General features: G+C 38.3%; 1 long non-coding RNA gene across 1 annotated transcript in view; it reads left to right on the forward strand.

Moving 5' to 3' along the window:
* Positions 1-13540, forward strand: part of LOC141421751 (uncharacterized) — a 223688-nt gene extending 210148 nt beyond the window's left edge. Inside the window, exon 5 of the long non-coding RNA XR_012446456.1 lies at positions 13498-13540. This is a non-coding gene — a long non-coding RNA (uncharacterized lncRNA). The remainder of the gene's footprint in view (positions 1-13497) is intronic.
* Positions 13541-18081: the final 4541 nt, after the last annotated feature.

Genomic DNA, 18081 nt, shown 5'->3' on the forward strand with positions numbered 1-18081 from the left:
TCTGAGAGCAGCAATGAGGCCATGGTGTCTCTTATCTTTTTCTCTCTTGTTAGGAAGGTCCCAGACATACAGACGTAGCCATAAATACAGACATGGCTAGCTGTATTACTTGCCTCAGTGACTTTTCCCTTCAGCCACAGTCTGAGTTTTTTACGAATATCTGGGGCTGACTGTTAGAAATTTATCTTTGAGGAGAACCTCTCTCACCTGTGACTCTGAGTCCACTGTGGTATGCTTTCTGATAGCGTCCTTAAGATGCTGTAGAAAGGTAAGAGGATTTTTTTTCCTTTTAAGTTGTTGCTGTAAAGTAAAGTTGTTATTTTACATTGACACCTGACACTTTGGAGAGCAAGTCTCTGAACTGTTCTGGGCCTCAGTTTCCTCACTTGAAGAATGAGGGATCTGGTCTAGGTTAAACTATGTTTTTCCACTATGAAAAGGCTGAAGTGACATTAATGCCACTTATCTTCTTTACCATTTTTTTTATGTTTTTTGTAATACTGGGGAATTGAACCCAGGGCTTTGCACATGCTAGGCAGACATTCTCCCATTGAGCTACTTCCTCAGTCCCAAATATTATTATTATTTTTTACTTTCGCTGTACTGGGCTTGAACTCAGGACTTTATGCTTGTAAAGCTGCACTCTACTTCTTGAGCCATATAATCATTTCCAACCTGAGTGGCCTAGGCTAGAACCCATTGCTTTTCTAATGACATAAGAGTCTGGTCTAGTAGAAGCAAAATATCCTTTCATGTCAGTTGGAAGGTTTGGATCACAGAGATAAAGGCTTGAATGTATTTGTCTGAGCATCAGTATAGCTGTTTAGATGTTTTAAAATTTCCCTTAGATCTGGTAACTGGAAGGGGACATAAAACTTGCCCTCTTCTTACCATTGCTTGTTGAAGAGGGAAACACTTATTTAGAGGTTCTGAGTATTGGGGTGGCTTAGAGGATAGAAATTTGTATAGGGGACCTCAGTTTACTTTTACTTTTATAGAAAAGGTCTAATTGGAGTGTGGTATTGTAATTTAAGGAACCCTGTGAAGGCCACTTCTCTTGGTCACCCAAGGCACACTGAGGCCAGACCTCAGTACAAAGCTTCCAACATCTACAAGCCAAAGACTGGAAGATACAGATCCCATCTAGAAAGAACAAAATGTTAGGATCCTGTCTTTTAGCTAACAGCAGGCAGCCTCTTTAATAAAGGTTACTTTTTTAACAAAGAAATCATTTGTAAAGTTAGAGAAGGGCATTCAGAGGGCATTTCAGGCCAATAACAGTGCCATACGGGACAACTAGTGTTAATATTTGGAGGGAAAAATTTATGCTGAGGCCAAAAGTATAGAAAATTCTAAATGGGAAATTTAGAGACCACAGTAATGTCCATTTTGTTATTTCTGGAACTATAACCTTGAGCTAATTGGTTTACAAGGGCTGGGTCTGATGCCCTGAGGTGTGAGGTGGGGCTAGGAGCAGGACTTGTGCAAGGCCACTCCCTCCACACACACCTGGGACAAATGACCCTGACTGCCTAGGCCTGATCCTGTGGCCTGTCACCCCTCCCCCCTTCCTGTGTACTCTGCGTGCATTTATTCTAGGGGAAGTGGCAGCGGGCTGCAGCCATCGCCAGGTGTGGCTGGTGGCCCAGGATTTGCTGGGTCCTCTCTATGGATTTTCTTAGCTATGGCAGGTGTTTTTGCTGTGTCCAGAAGCCGGCATCCTGTGCACAGGTGCACCTGTTTTCTTTCCTTCCTCTTCTTCTTGGGGCGAAGTTATGGCATGAGCATGGCAGCTGCAGTTTTTATAAGTGCTTTTGTAAAGCAGCTGACTTAAAGTTACTTTAGACTGAGAGGCCTGGCAAACTAGTTGGAATAATTTAAGTCATAAAGTACCATGCTAGAGGTTTTTCATGGGAGGCAGGGTCCCAGTAAGCCCAGGGAGGGGAAGGCAGACAGAGAAAAAGGACACGTGGTGAGATCATGGAGAAGGCAGAAAAGGTGCACTGACATCTTAGGTAAAGGAGAGGAAGGCAGAGCCTGGAGGCATGACACATGCCTATGGGATTAGCCATCACCTGTGTCTCTAGGTTGCTCCCATTGATTGGTATTGGCAGGCTTTCAGCAAAACGAAACCTCCACTCTCTGGTTGCTGATCCAGGGCTTGGTCTCAGCCCACAGGAAGGGAGCATGAGCTCTCCAGAGCTGGAACCGCCTTGAGGGCAGAAGGCAAGGAGTGGCTTGCTTAACTCCATGATGGGGAAAGTTTTTCAGGAAGATAGGAGGAGATAGGCATGGTAAGCAGTGCAAGAAGTCTGTTTACACGGGGAAGGAGGAGGTTTGGGAGAGGAATTGGCTGATTTAGAAACTGGTTTACAGGCTAATAGAATCTGCTCAGGGGAACAGAAAGTACAGAGGAAGGGTTTGATGCAGAGATAGGGAAAGGATTGGACGTAGCAAAGTTCCTTCCATTTACCAGCACATTCACAGAGATTGCATAGATCCCTTAAAATATTGGGATTGAAAGTGCCATTAAGTGGCCATTTGGAGGCATTGACCAATGGATATTGGGTCCAGGCCTGATTACAGAAAAAAGAGAGCTTTCGTAGCTTAAGACCAGGCATTAGGCAGAGGGGCCCAAGGTTGGCCAGGACACATCCCATTGGGGAGTCTGAAGGAATTTGGAAGGTCTAACTCCCATGGTGAAGGCCTGACCTTAGGAGAGATATGGCGGGCATCCCCAAAATATCAGGTCCTCAGGAGAGAGAGAGAGAAATGTGGAAAACAACCCCCAGAAGGAACGTCTTCACAAAGGGGGGGTCCACAGTCCCAAGCGGAGAACCCAGTTCCTGGGACAAGAGCAAGCTGCTACCTAGTGCTAGGGTTTTTGAGGAAATGAGAGAGAGAGTACAGCTCAGCATGTGAGGAAAACTCACCGAGGGAGAGAGGACCTTAAGGAAAGATTGGCCAGTGGTGGATGGTGGTTGGAGGCACACTGGGGTGGAGGAACTTCCCTGTGAGCTAGTGAGAGAGTGGCGCTTTCTAGGATTAGGGGGTCCCAGTAAAGCAGCTCAGATCCCGGAGGAAAGCCAGGAGAGCAAGGTCAGTGCCGGGAACTCAACCCGATCCCGGGTTTCAGCACCAAATGTTAGGAAAAATGCTACTCTCAAGGAAAGCTCAGGAGAAAACTCACATCCATAGAGCAAAGTTTAATGGCAGGCCCAAACTGCCAGGCTGGCCGGGGAAAAGATGGTGCAGCCCTGAGTCTGGGCAAGCAGTGGCTTTTATAGAAGGGGGAGGGTAAGGAGGTTAGTACAGGTGCAGTAGTCTCTGGTAGGGGTGGGGCTGTCTTAGAGCATGGGAATTTGTTTAAGGGCGGGGCTGCCATTTTGACTGATTCACAAAATGGTGACATTATTGTTCTATCATTACATAGAGAGACTGATACTTAGAGAGAAGTACTTTGTCTAGAATTTCAGTCAGCATGGTAAATGCATGAGTTGGAATTAAAATCCATGTGTTTGTACCTCCACTTTTGAGTAGTAGAGGCTAATTGTGGGAGGCCACCATACAACCTACAACAAGTGCAGATGAATATATTGAAATATAAGCATATTACCACAATTGTGTTTTTATAATTGCTAACTTGTGGAAGTGGAATTATATGAATAAGATTTCCACAATGAAAAAGAACACTTTTTTTTTCAGAAAACCTCCCACTGTTTTCTGAAATTCCAGAGTAGAAAGAGCCCTTTTACAAGAGCTTAACATCCCCTGCTATTTTCTGTTTGGATAGCACAGAATGACTATTGGCTTACCTTACAGCATGTGGAGGACTCTATATGGAGAAGATCAGTCAGTGGGAGTTCTGAGAGTGGCAAGTGCTGGCATGGCCAGTTATAGCCAAAGGATTCTCAGTAAGGGCTACAGTGTCAGAGTAGGCTTGGTGCTGGTCTGGGAATGCAGTGTGAACCAACAGATGATTTAGAAGGAAGAACTGTTTGAGAAAAAGTCCTATAGTAAACATATGTTGGTCTGACTCCTAAGAACTCTGTTAGACTCCAAACCTGTGCAAGGCAATGGAATAAAAAATAAATTCAAAATTTCTATATTGCAAAGTTTTCAGTATTAAAGCTGTGGTCCGGACAACTTCTCAAACAAAAGTTCTAAAGATAGCACCTGAGGATGGATTTGAGTTGCACTGCAGAGGGACCATTCCTCCAGAACCATAGCAGGGCTCCGCAGGAACATGGGGTGTTAAACTCTATTCTACAGATGGAGGAGAACCTAGATATTTTCCATGCTTTCCCAACAGAGCCACTAAAAGAGGCTAACTCCAAAGATATGCTAAGTTAACCTAAAAATACAATTCAGTCCTGGACCAATTCATTTCCTGAGCAGTCACTTAGTCTACTTGTGAAAGATAAGGTATTATGACTTCTATGAGAGATACAGCATTATCTTCAACCCGTTTTTTTTTTTTTTTGTATTCTTATACACCTACTGCAAGACAAAATATACATACATTCAGAATTTCCAAAATTATAAAAACAAGAGATTCTTCTGTGAGTTTATACAAAATTCTGTCATGGTAACATAACAGGGGAAAGACAAAAGGAGAAAGGGTAAGTGTACTCCAACAGGGATAAATCTTGAAGATGTACTAAATGCAGATTCAGGATTCATGACAAGTGAAGGTAGAAATAAGGGGTTTGCATGTAGATATGCATTACCTAGGACATAATGGGTTATTTCTGAGTTCTTGGCTTTATCATAAGGCTTATTCTCAAACACAGGGCCAGCTGAAAGGATTGCCATAACCAGTGAACAAGACTGCTTGATGCCATTGTGCTTCTCAGGGGTGTGACTGGCTGAGCAGACATTTTGGCAGCAGAAGTGGCTTGCATTCATGAAAGCAAAAAATGGTAACTGATAATCAAGGAAAGAAAAACAATAGAAACAGACAACCAAGCACATGCACTTATTATTAACTGAATAGCAGAGAAGAATCTTAAAATAGTTATGAAAGTGACATTGTAATGGGAAATCAATATAGAAAAATAATTACAAAATTGATATAGAGAAATATATTCATATTAAATTTAAGTACATACTGTAGACATCCCAGACTGCAATACTTAAAAATTCATTGAATAAAATGACAGAGACACCTAGAAAATATCTAAATTGAGCAGAAAGTAAGACAATGAACAAACTGAATATCAAAGAATTATGGGGCACAGTTAAATGTTTTTGTAAAACTAGAATCATTAGAAAAACTAGTTAAAGTAATAAAGAAGAGAGATGCTCAAAACATGTTGAAAAACATTTGTCTACAAGTTTAAGAAATGCAATAAAAAACTGTACCCAAGAACCACTACAAGGTAGATAGCATGAACTCCATGAATCAGGGACCTTACTGAGATGCTGGAGATATACTTGGCTGAGGTAAAGCACAAGGGAGAGCTGAAACTTCAATACCTTGAATCCCTAGCCCATGGAAGGCGTTTCCATGCCACGATACACTGAAAGAACAGACAGGCCACAACCCTCAAGCTACCACTGCCCATCTACCAGCCAGCAGCCTGCTTGCCGGCCCACCAGCCCACCATGCTGTCACCCACCCACCTGCCCACTGGCTGCCAGCTCCAAATGTACTTGAGAGACCTTCAGCAGACCAAACAGAATACATTCCTTCTGGAGCCACACTTGGCAAAAAAAACACCAAAAAGAAGAAACAAAACTCACAAATCCTGAACTCCGAGCCCATTAAAAGTTTCTCCATGCCATGTTATACTGAGATGATAGGAGGGCTCCAGCACTGCCAGACACCAGCTCCAAACCTGCCTATGAGATGCAGACAAACAGGAATGGATACTACAGGAATAAGAGCAGAACTACTAAGACTGAAATTCTACGGTTCCTGAACCAGGAATTTTTTTTTTCTTTCTTTCCTTTTCTTTAAGTGTTTGCTTTTCTTGTTCACTGTTTGATTGTCCACCATCTCTCTGTGTTGATTTCTTTGGTTTTCCATTTTTTTCTTTGTTTTTCTTTTTTCTCTTTCTGCCTTAGTTTTGTTAATTTTATTATTGTAAGTTAGCTAATACTAAATTACACATAGACCAGGGACAGAAACAGTACCAAGTAGAATGATGGGAAGATGAAAAAGATATGGAAACCATTCTCCCCACAGAAATAAATTAGTATAGGATTCAGAGGGAAATGAAGAAAATGGATATCCAGATCCAGACTCCAATAAATCAAAGATAAACGATACCAAGAAACCCAACAAAGCCCACAAGAACACTCTGAAAGAAGAAATCTTGCAAGTAATCAATGAGAATTTCATACAGATGTTACTAGACATCATCAACCAAAATGTACAGGAGGCACTCAAGAAATTCCAAGAAAACAAAAATAAAGAATCTGCGAAAACATAAAAACAAATAAATGAACTCATAGGAGCCCTAAATAAACACCAAAGTGAAACAGAGAACACCATAAAAAGAGAGATAAATGAATTAAGGATGAAAATTGACAACATTAAAGAGGAAGTGACCCATGACATGGAAAACCTGAGAAAAAAAAAATGAAACAGAAATATAAAACAAAATGGCAGGCCACTCCATCAGACTAGAACAAAAAGAAGACAGAATCTCAGAAGTTGAAGATGAAATGGAAATTAAAGGAAAAACTAAAAAACTACTAGTTTTTTTAAAACAAACTTTAGTTGTCTGTTTTTACAGACAACTCAAGACCTGTAAAGGAATATGCAAGAACTCACCGGCTCCATTAAAAGACCAAACCTGAGAATCATGGGCATTGAAGAAGGAGAAGAGGTACAAGCAAAAGGAATTTGTAACATATTCAACAAAATAATGACAGAAAATTTCCCAAATCTAGAGAAACTATGCCCATTCAGGTACAGGAAGCCTCCAGGACATCAAACAGACTTGACCAAAATATAACTACCCTATGACATATTATCATTAAAACAGCAAGCACAGAGAATAGAGAAAGAATATTGAAGGCTGTAAGAGAGAAAAAACAAATAACACACAAAGGTAAACCCATCAAAATCACAGCAGACTTCTCAACAGCAACATTAAAAGCAAGAAAAGCATGGAGTGAGGTATTCCAGGCACTGAATGAAAATAACTTAAACCCTCAGATACTCTACCCAGCAAAACTATTATTGAAATTAGATGGAGTAATAAAAGTATTTCATGATAATCAGAAGCTAAGACAATTTTATGACCACCAAGCCAAAACTATAAAAGTTTCTTCAAGGAATTCCTTACACGGAAAGTGAAAGCAAACAAAACCATGAAAAGGCAGGCAGTACCAAACCACAGGAGAAGAAAAGGCAAGAAAGTAGAGACTAACATTGATTCAGCTGCACACAATCAAACCCTTAAACAACAAAGACACTAAATGACAGGAATCACTACATAACTATCAATACTAACACTGAATGTTAACAGACTTAATTCCTCCACCACAAGACACCATTTGGAAAACTAGATTAAAAAGGAAGATCCAACAATCTGCTGCCTAAGGAGATCCATCTGATGGACAGAAATAAGCACTTGCTGAGGAAAACAGACTGGAAAAAGATATACCAAACCAATGGCTGCCAAAAACAGGCAGAAGTAGCAATACTTATCTCAGAAAAAGTAGACTTCAAACTTATATTGATCAAAAGAGATAAAGAAGGACACTCCATACTAATAAAATGGGAAATACGCCAAAAGGAAATAAAAATTATCAACCTATGTGCACCCAGCATTAATGCACCCAATTTCATCAAACATACTCTGAAGGACATAAAAACATATAGAGACTCCAACACAGTGATAGTGAAAGACTTTAAAGACTGAATATCACCAATAGATAGGTCATTCAAAGAAAAAAATCAATAAAGAAATTCTAGAATTAAATCACACCATAGATCAAAAGGACCTAGCCAATGTCTATAGAATATTACATCCAACTTCTAAACAATATACATTCTTCTCAGAAGCTCCAAAATTGATCACATCTTAGGGCACAAAGCAAGCCTCAGCAAATGTAGAAAAATAGAATTAATCCCATGCATTCTATCTGAACACAGTGCATTAAAATTAGAAACCAACAACAAAAACAACAGTAAAAAATATGTAAACAACTGGAAGCTGAATAACTCATTGCTCAATGATCAGTGGGTCATTGATGAAGTAAAAGAGGAAATTAAAAGGTTCCTGGAAGATAATGAAAATTAAAATATGACCTACCGGAACCAAAGGGACACAGCAAAGGCAGGCCTAAGAGGAATGTTTATAGCCATGAGTGCATATATTAAAAGGACAGAAAGATCTCAAATAAATGACCTAATGCTACATCTCAATCTCCTAGAAAAATGAGAACAAGAAAATCCCAAAACAAGCAGAAGGAAAAAAATAATAAAAATTATGGTTGAAATCAATGAAATAGAAAGAAAAAAAACATACAAAGAATCAGTGAAACAAAAAGCTGGTTCTTTGAAAAAAGAAATAAGACTGACAGACCCCCTGGCAAACTTGACCTAATAAGAGAGAAAATACCGAAATCAGTAAAATCAGTAGTGCAAAAGGGGAGATAACAACAAATACCACAGAAATCCAGGAAATCATCAGAGACTACTTTGAGAACTGATATTCTAATAAATTTGAAAATCTTGAAGAAATGGACAGATTTCTAGATACTTACAGCCATCCAAAACTGAACCAAGAAGATATTAATCACTTTAATAGATCTATGACGCTAAATAAAATTGAAGCAGCAATAAAGAGTCTCCCAAAAAAGAAAATTCCAGGACCTGATGGAGTCTCAGCTGAATTCTATAAGACCTTTAAAGAAGAACTAATACCAACTCTCCTTAAACTGATCCATGAGATAGAAAGGGATCATCTGCCTAACTCATTATATGAAGCCAGTATTACTCTCATCCCAAAACCAGACAAAGACATATTCAGAAAGGAGAACTATGGGCTAATTTCCTTAATAAACATCAATGTAAAAATCCTTAATAAAATAATGATAAACTGAATCCAACAACACATCAGAAAAATCATACAACATGACCAAGCTGGCTTTATCCCAGTGATGCAGGGGTAGTTCAACATATGCAAATCTATAAATGTAATACAGCACATTAATAGAAGCAAAGACAAAAACCACTTGATTATCTCAATAGATTCAGAAAAAACTTTTGACAAGATCCAACACCACTTCATGATAAAAGTGTTAAGAAAACTGGGAATAGAAGGAATGTACCTCAACATTGTAAAAGCTATATATGACAAACCTACAGCCAACATCATACTTAATGGTGAAAAAGTGAAACCATTTCCCCTAAAGTTAGTAATAAGACAAGGGTGCCCACTATCCCTACTCCTATTCAACATAGTACTAGAATTCCTAGCCAGAGCAATTAGGCAAAAAGAAGAAATAAAAGGACTAAAAATAGGTAAAGAAACTGTCAAAATATCCTTATTTGTAGATGATATGATCCTATACCTTAAAGACACAAAAAAACTCTACTCAAAAGCTCCTAGACACCATAAACAGCTACAGCAAGGTGGCAGGATGCAAAATCAACTTACAATAACCATTAGCTTTTCCATACACCAACAGCAAACAAACTGAGAAGGAATACATGGAAACAATTCCATTTGCAATAGTAGCCTTAAAAAAATCAAACACCAAGGAGTAAACATAACAAAGAATATGAATGACCTCTACAAAGAGAACTACAAACCCCTGAAGAAGGACATCAAAGAAGACTACAGAAGATGGAAAGATCTCCCATGCTCATGGATTGGTAGAATCAACATAGTAACAATGGCTATACTACCAAAGCAATCTACATGTTTAATGCAATTCCCATCAAAATCCTAATGACATTCATTACGGAGACTGAAAAATCTACCCTAAAGTTCATTTGGAAATATGAGAGACCATGAATAACCCAGGAAATACTCAGCCAAAAGAGCTGTCTGTAGGAACTGAAACTAGATCCATGTTTATCACGCTGTACTAGTATCAGCTCAAAATGGATCAAGGACCTTAATATCAGACCTGAAACTCTGGCATTAGTACAGGAGGGAGCAGGAAACAGTCTGGAAGCAATAGGTACAGGCAAGGACTTCCTCAATAGAACCCCAGCAGTTCAGCAACTAAGAGAAAGGATGGACAAATGGGACTTCATAAAATTAAAGATTCTGCACAACAAAAGAAATGGTCTCCAAACTGAAGAGATCACCCACAGAGTGGGAGAAAATATTTGGCAACTATACATCAGACAAAGGACTGATAACCAGTATATATAGGGAACTTAAGAAACTAAACTCTCCCAAAATCAATGAACCAATAAAGAAGTGGGCAACTGAACTAAACAGAACTTTCTCAAAAGAAGAAATTCAAATGGCCAAAAAACAAATGAAAAAATGCTCACCATCTCTAGCCATAAGGGAAATGTAAATCAAAACCACACTAAGATTGCACCTCACCCCTGTTAGAATAGCCACCACTAGCAACACTAACAACAGGTGTTGGCGAGGATGCGGGGGGGAAAAAGGAACCCTCTTACACTGCTGGTGGGAATGTAAACTAGTACAACCACTCTGGAAAAAAATTTGGAGGCTACTTAAAAATCTAAACATTTATCTACCATATGATCCAGCAATACTGCTCTTGGGGATATACCCAAAAGACTGTGACACAGGTTACTCCAGAGGCACCTGCACACCCATGTTTATTGCAGCACTATTCACAATAGCCAAGTTATGGAAACAGCCAAGATGCCCCACCACTGAAGAATGGATTAAGAAAATGTGGTATCTATACACAATGGAATTTTATGCAGCCATGAAGAACAAAATGTTATCATTCTCAGGAAAATGGATGGAATTGGAGAACATCATTCTGAGTGAGGTTAGCCTGGCCTAAAAGACCAAAAATCATATGTTCTCCCTCATATGCGGACATTAGATCAAGGGCAAACAGAACAAGGGGATTGGACTTTGATCATATGATAAAGCAAGAGCACACAAGAGAGGTATGAGGATAGATAAGACACCTAAAAAACTAGATAGCATTTGTTGCCCTCAACACCGAGAAACTAAAGCACATACCTTAAAAGCAACTGAGGCCAATAGGAAAAGGGGACCAGAAACTAGAGAAAAGGTTAGTTCAAGAAGAATTAACTTAGAAGGTAACACACATGCATAGGAAATCAATGCGAATCAACTCCCTGTATAACTATTCCTATCTCAACTAGTAAAAACCCTTGGTCCTTCCTATTATTGTTTATACTCTCTCTTCAACAAATTAAAGATAAGGGCAAAATAGTTTCTGCTGGGTAGCAAGGAGTAAGAGGGGGTAAGGGAGGGAGGAGTGGAAGGGAGGGGGCAGGGGTAAGGGGGAGAAATGACCCAAACATTGTATGCACATGTGAATAAAATAAAATAAAATAGAAAAGATTCCACCTCACCCCTGTTAGAGGCCATCATCAAAAATACCACCAACAACAGGTGCTGGCAAGGATGCGGGGAAAAAGGAACCCTTGTACACTGCTGGTGTGAATGAAAACTAGAGCAACCACTCTGGAAAAAAATGTGGAAGCTTCTTAAAAATCAAAACATAGATCTGCCATAGATCCAGCAATCCCACTCCTGGGGTATACCCAAAGGAATTTGACACAGGTTACTCCAGAGGCACCTGCACACCCATATTTATTGTAGCACTATTCACAATAGCCAAATTATGGAAACAACAAAGATACCCCACTACTGATGAGTGCATCAAGAAAACATGGTATTTATACACAATGGAATTCTACTCAGCCATGAAGAAGAATGAAATCTTATCATTTCAAAGTAAATGGATGGAACAGGAGAACATCATTCTAAGTGAGGTTAGCCAGGCTCAGAAGACCAAAATCATATGTTCTCCCTCATATATGGAGTTTAGGTCTAGGGCAAATACTGCAATGTGGTTGGACTTGGTTCACATGACAAGGGAGTGCACATACGGGAGGTGTGGGGATAGGTAGAAAACCCAAAACATGAAAGTGTTTGATGTCCCCACTCCAGAGGAACTAATACAGAAACCTTAAAGCAACAGAGGTCAATATCAGAAGGGGATCAAGAACCACTTGAAAGGTCAGTTAGAGATGAATCAACTTGGGTTGTAACACAATTGTACATGCAACAATGCTAGGAATCGCTCTGTATAGCTATCCTTAACTCAACTAGTGAAAATGTTTTGTCTTTCTTATTATGCTTATGTCTTCTCTTCAACAAAATTAGAGATAAGAGCAGAACAGGACCTGCCTGGAAGCTAGCGGGGGTGGGTGGGAGACGGTGGGTGCATGGGAGGCAGGAAGTAGAAATGGCCCAAACATTGAATAAATGAATAACAACAAAAAAGAACCACTACAGAAGACCTCATGCTCATCTCAGTCAAACTAGTAAAATTAATATTAATAAGAAAAGTCAGAAAATCAGATGTGAATGGTTAAAGCAAATATATATGCATATGGAGTAATATTCAGTTATAAAGAATAATCAAATTATGTCATTTTCAGGAAAATGGATCCATGTTAAGTGAAAGATGCCAAACTAGACTGAGAAATACAAATACTGTATGTTCTTTCTTGTACATGGAATTTAGACCTAAAAAAAGATTTTAAGAATGACACAAGTGTAAAACAAGGGTACTGTTTGGAGGTGAGTACAAGCAGGAGGGGGAGGATGAAAGGAAGAGTGAAGAGGGAGTAAATCTGATTAAAATACTTCATATGCATATGATAAAAGAATAATGAAACTCACTAAAGTTATCTAAAAAGGGTGAAGGGGAGATAAAAAAGAATAATAAAAGGGGTAAATTTGATCAAAGTACATGACAAGCATGTGTGCAAATATTACATTGCAAACCCTTTGTACAACTGATATACAGTAACAAAAATCAGCTGTAAATAAGCAGATAATTAGATCAGAAATAATGCTTATAAGTTACATGCAATAGTAATGACAAAGATGGAAGTCAGAAAAGAATAGAATGGTGTCTTAAAAAGTAAAGAAAGCAAGCCAACCAAGAATTCTAAACAAAGACATCATAGAGTGAAGAAAATAAGTCAACCAAGAATTCTAAGAGTCACATACTTACCTAAACAGAGACATTTTATGAAGACTGATGACTAGATTTTTTCTTTTTTTAAAAATAAAATTAAGGATACTGTGTCTATAATGGCATAAGCCTTGGACTGGTGTTGGTGCAGGGAACAGGTCTTTAAGAAGAAAATTCAGGCTCATCTCTCTCCCTCAGTCTTTCCCTCCCTTAGGCTTTCCAAGAGGGAAGCATGCAATTGTGTTATGCCAGGTGGAAGTAAATGACTTGGTCATAGTTAGAGTAACTAGGGCTCCAATAACTGAAAATGTGTTGTACATGGGTGTACTTTTTTCTTCTTTCTCTTCCCAGACTATTTCTGCCATGTATTGAGCTTACAAAGTAACATGAACAGGTGAGTAATACTATATCTCTTTGCTTTTTCTTTTCTTCCATGTTGCCTGAGAGGGGCATTGCAATCACTTGTGAAAGAACTTAAAAGTTTAAAATGATTTTCCTTTCTAAAAAGATTCACAAATGTTAGAACTAAGCCATCAACTTCAATTTAAAAAAAATACTAGCAGCACAGAGCACACAGATGAGAAATGGAGGGTGGTTCTTTCTGGGGTTAGGAGGCTATTCTGCCAGTAAAGCTGAAGAAAAATGAGAAAGTAGAGCTGGTACAGATGGGTATTGATTGCCTATAACTGTGCACCATGGGACATTCTAAAACAACCCCAGGGACTCTGGTGACTATGACTGGGTAAAAGCTACTAAAAATTGAATTTATTAGTAGTACATGATATGACTCTCTAAGAAGAAAATACAGACCCCTCTCATTCAATTAACTCATTCTGTATAAGTAGGGAAGAAATTTCTTTTGATTGCTCACTCATTTGTTTTTGCACTTGACAGCACTCAGTCAAAACCACATACAATAAATTCATAAATAAGGTATGCCTACTGTATGTTGAAATTACAGCATTTAAACATAGCAGATCATAAGGTTACTTCCTAGTTGTGTGATTCTTCAGATGGAAAAGGATTTAATTTGGAAGAATTTGTAGTCTTCCCAAGAATGGTATGCAGGATGGATGCTAAAATTGTGCCTCCAAATTAGGATTTGATAAATTGTATAACCAAAGAAATGGAATGACAGCCACACCCAGATAGCACTGAGAAAATTGAATTTGAATCTATGTTTTTAAATTTCTCATCTTTAAAAGATTGATATGCCACTGCAGATAAGTATTGATTGTTTGGTCAGCCAGGATTACAATTTTCTAAACTATATTCTTATTTGTCTGCCTTACACAGACACAAAGAGAAATACAGAAACTGTTTTAGTGAATATCAAGTGAGGATGGTAACATATAACAAATATGTTCCTTTATCTATATTCAATACACAAGTAATTCCAAACCGATGACAATTTCCCAAGGGACAGGTGCATGAATATCACTATGTACAATACATACATAGGTCATTTGGTCACCATCTCTGCAGCAGGTCCTAGCTGACTGAAGTCTAAAAAAGCTTCCATGAATTACAGTCTTCATCCATTAGGACTCACAGTTCCCTGTCTGTGAGTCTTTCATACTAGCCCTGTAGTATATTTGTGGGTTGCCTTTGCATTCCCATAACTGCCTCAGGCTATATTTGCTATGGTAAAACATTATGCATATGTATACCCAAGCAATAGATTATTTTCCTATAAAGGCCAGGTTTGTTCTTAATTGAAGGATTTGATCTCACCTTTGAGTCCTAAATTGAACTGCAATTGCCCACTCAGACAAAAGTTCTGCCCTGCATCACAACCCACACGATTGGGTTTTAACATCAAGCCATGTCTCCTGAATTCCTTTGTGGGCTTCACTGTCTCAGTTCTAATTGACTAGAGGTGTCCTGTGTTCACCTAAATTGACCTCTCCTCATAGAAGCAAGGGATTATTATCTGCTTCCAGCAGTGATTATCTTGAATCATCCACTTCTGCTGCCAGAGTCTTTGCTCAGCCAATCACACCCATTAGAGCTGAACCAGACACATTCTATCAATCACATTCATTGGATACTCAATCCTTTCAGCTGGCCCTGTGTTTGGGAATAAGCCTCATGATGAAGGAATGTGTCAGAAATGAAACATCATGTCCTAGAAAATGTATCTCTACATATAAAGCCCTTTTTGCTACCTCTACTTATCATGAATCTTGTATCTGCAGGCATTACAACCTCAATATTGATGCACATAAGAGTAAACCTTTCCTTTTATCTTTCTCCTAGTGTGTTACCTTGATAGAATTTAGCATGATCTCAGTGAAGTCTCTCTTACTGTATGTCACCATAGTTTTGGAAATTCTAAATACAGTGATGGCTTGAGTAGCTCCAATCCAGTAAGGGTACGGAAGTTCTATAAGTGTCACAAAAAATTTCTCTGGTTTTATTCCCTCCCAGCTGGTCATTGGGTATTGCTCCTTTATTGCGTCTTTTCTAGAGCTGAGCCCCAAAATCTCAAATCAGTGAATATTGGAGAAATGTTGCCTCGGTGGTTGGTCACTACTCCTTTCACTATGCCAATACACTTCCTTTCAGTTTGACAAATATTTAATTTTCCCCTGTAAATATATGCCTACCCTCAGGCACAGTTTTAAGCCAGATGACATTATTTGACACAGAGACAATTTCTATTCTCAGAGTGAAGGGTCTGTATTTGTCAGAGCCGTCTGGAGAAACAACCAATAGAATATATGCTTACATATAGGAAGATTTCTTTTAAGGAATTGGTTCATGTAATTAAGCAGGGTGAAAAAATCCAAATCATGCAGAATGCAGCATCATTGTAGAGACCCAGGGAGGATCAATGTTGTAGTTCAAGTCCAAAGGGCATTTACTGGTACCTTTATGCAGGGTGGGGGATGGTGACAATCTTTGATCTATTCAGGCCTTCAGCTGATTAGGTGAAGTCCATTTACACTTTGAAGGGCAATTTACTGTACTCAAAATCCACCAATTTAACTATTAATCTCACTCAAAAGTACCCTATAGAAATGTCCAGAATAATGTTTGAATAAGTACCTGCACACTGTGGTCTAACCAATGTGAAACAAAACAAAAAAAAATCAACATCTACTGAAATACTAAGAAATAAATTTTAAGTTCTGAGAATCTGAAAAGACCATCTTTATATTGTCTTCTCAGGGGGTGCATGTTCACCATGACTTTCCTGTTAAATTCACCCTGTTAAATACAGTACATGATGGGTGTCTGAATCTAGATACTATGCATTAAGCCTTTCTCTAACCTATGTCTCTGCCTACACTATGGTATCATGAAAACTCTTTTTAGCAAAAATGGCATCAACCTTTGAGCTTGGAAAGTCCTGCCGATTTTGTGGATGCTTTTGAGAATCATTGTTAAGAGATATGGAAATATTGGTGAAGTGTACTTTCTGAGTGTCAGGATTAGAGGCAGGGGATGAGATTTATACCTGATCAAGCTACTTACATTTTTAACTACAGGATGTTACAAAAAGGATATCATCACCTAGATGAGCTTTTGTTTTTTTCATCTGTAACTTAGAAAGAAAATACCTTCTTTACACAGCTATTTTGGAGATCAGATGAGAGAATATCTCTGAGGATCATTTGAAATTTTTATAATGAAGTCTTTAATTATATGAGATGTTTATCTCATGGTAAATTGCAGTAAAATATATTTTACCAACTAAACTGTGAGCTCCTTAAGTGAAAGGATAATGTCTTATCCTTTACAGTTAAATAATATCATACTGATATTATTTTAGTATATTTATTTATTAGTTCAACTAGTCCTTATGTATGTTCTATGTTGTATCTACTATGGTTTATTGAATGTTTATTAAGTGTATAAATGTAATAGGAAGGATCTTATGAAACTTTTGATGGAAATAAGTGAGAAGGTTGTGTATTTTTCTTTGGCCCATTTTATTTTCTGATTCCATTCAGCTCAGTCACCCACAGGTGGGGACACTTGGTAAGTAAACAGCTAAACTACAAATTACATGATTTTGGCACCAGCATCAATTCTAGACATCCCTGTAATTTCTCTGTCAAAACTAGATCCTCCAGTTCAGATGACCAAACTTTTCCATTTCTTTAGCCCAGACACCCCTCTGAGTCTTTGATACCTTACTGTTTTGATGTTCTGAGTTTTATTTTGAATTATATTATTTAATAATAAATGGAGTTACTTTTGCTATTTTATGCTCCAGGTGAGATGCCAACATCTTAAATCTATCGTTAGAATGTGCTCCTCTGTGATAATCATGAGGTGTAAAAACACTTGTAGTTTGGTGTTTTTGTCAATTTTTCATGATTCTGACTAGTATGAATTCCTCATGGATATACCAGGCAGTTCACTGAAGACTTTACAATCTTTACGTATTCTACTTTATTTAATCACTCTGTAAAAGAAGATAATGAGAACCACTATCACCATAAATATCATCACTTTTTAGGTGAGGAATTTAGAACACTTTAATGCTTGTGGGGTTTCAAGGCATCTAAGTGACAGAGATAAACTTGATGCCCAAACTGCTTAATTAAAACCCTATGTTTTGAGCATTATCAGCCTTATTTTTCATTGCTCATAATCTCTGCCTCTGAAGCTCTATCATCCTATCATGTCACTTCTAAATCTGTCTTCAACATTGGTCAAGAAGCAAAGGTGCCTGTATGCATCCAGTTCTCTCATTGTTGTCACATTGCTGATTATTCATCCCTTTCCACATTCATACCTGGGCTTGTCTTGCCTATTGGAAAGATTAGGGCACAACCAGACAAATTCAAAGACATGGAAATTTTGGTGAGCTATAATATCAAAAAGAGAGAGAACAGGATCCTTACTTTTGCTGATTTTACAGGTGCAATCACTAAGAAAAATAACTATTGAAGTTTAATCTTTGTCAAAGTGTATCAAAAA

The sequence above is a fragment of the Castor canadensis genome, chromosome 3, assembly GCF_047511655.1.
Source record: "Castor canadensis chromosome 3, mCasCan1.hap1v2, whole genome shotgun sequence".
In the NCBI taxonomy this organism is placed as follows: domain Eukaryota; kingdom Metazoa; phylum Chordata; class Mammalia; order Rodentia; family Castoridae; genus Castor; species Castor canadensis.